Raw genomic sequence first — 1,141 nt, 5'->3', positions numbered from 1 at the left:
ACCTGAAGGCTTTTCAGAGTACAGGTGGATCTCCAGCACTCTGTCTCACCACAGAGTTTACTGCACAGTAACACTTAAGAAAACTACAAAGAGGAAAGAATGTACCAGAATTCCTGGAAAGCTGTTTGGATGAGGAATGGAGTTGTTATTAAATCAGACTGCTTTTTTTTTTCCCCCTCCAAATATATTTTTTTTGTTGAACCTGTAAAATATATCAATTCTGAAGAAAAGTGGCAGGATAAAAATTCTAAATGAAATGTTTTGGTGGTGGAGAAAAAAATACTGCTTTGAAAATTCAAAGCAAAATTTTGAGTTTTTGTTTTGAATTGACTTCAATATTTAAAAAAGGTTTCCTGAAATTTTTAAAGACAATAACAATGAAATGTTTTGATTCACTTGAAGTGACTTATTGGATATTATTTTGCAGAATATTTTTTCAAGGAGATTTCTTCATTTTTCCTTTTTTTGGAAGTAAGATTTCCTGTCTAGTTATTTGTACGCTACTTATTGTCAGGCGGTCCAATTAGCAGCTATCATGTTTTTAATCTTCCTGTTACTTCTTTGCTACACCAAATTAACATGTCTGGATCAGCTGACCAGGTATTAGGTTCATATTAGATTTAATACCTGCAGATATTAAAAGATTTCTCAACTTTTCTGTGCATCCTGAGGGAGAGCATTACTGAAACTATCCTCCACCATACTGAAGGCTTCCCTGTTGGTTTGCGCACATGGCTCGGTGTCTTTCACGGAAAAACTTGCAATGATTGGTGCTAATGCCAGCCATGCAACTACTCTAAAATAGGTTTAATAAATTTAATTTCGTAAGAACTAGGGGATCTGGAGTAGCCCATCTCTCTTAAGAAACTAGGTACAATAATTCTTTAACTCTTGGACAGCAGACCTTGGCACTAGGGTCAACTGGAGTAATTAGAATAAAAAGGAATACTTTCCCTAACTAGGGAGCTGTATATATTGACTGTATCTTAGTTGAGCTACTAGCTGAGAGTCCTTGATAGAAAAGTCTAGAAGAAAGAAAACATGAAGGTACTAAGTTTTATTGACTGAACTCTTGACCAAAGACCTAGTCTTAACAAAGTGAATCTGTCATAAATCAAAATAAAACTCAGATGATCTGCCA

Source organism: Cariama cristata, unplaced genomic scaffold (genome assembly GCF_000690535.1).
Source record: "Cariama cristata isolate BGI_N322 unplaced genomic scaffold, ASM69053v1 scaffold18015, whole genome shotgun sequence".
Taxonomy (NCBI): domain Eukaryota; kingdom Metazoa; phylum Chordata; class Aves; order Cariamiformes; family Cariamidae; genus Cariama; species Cariama cristata.
The sequence above is the reverse complement of the archived record's forward strand: the minus strand, read 5'-3'. Positions refer to the sequence as shown.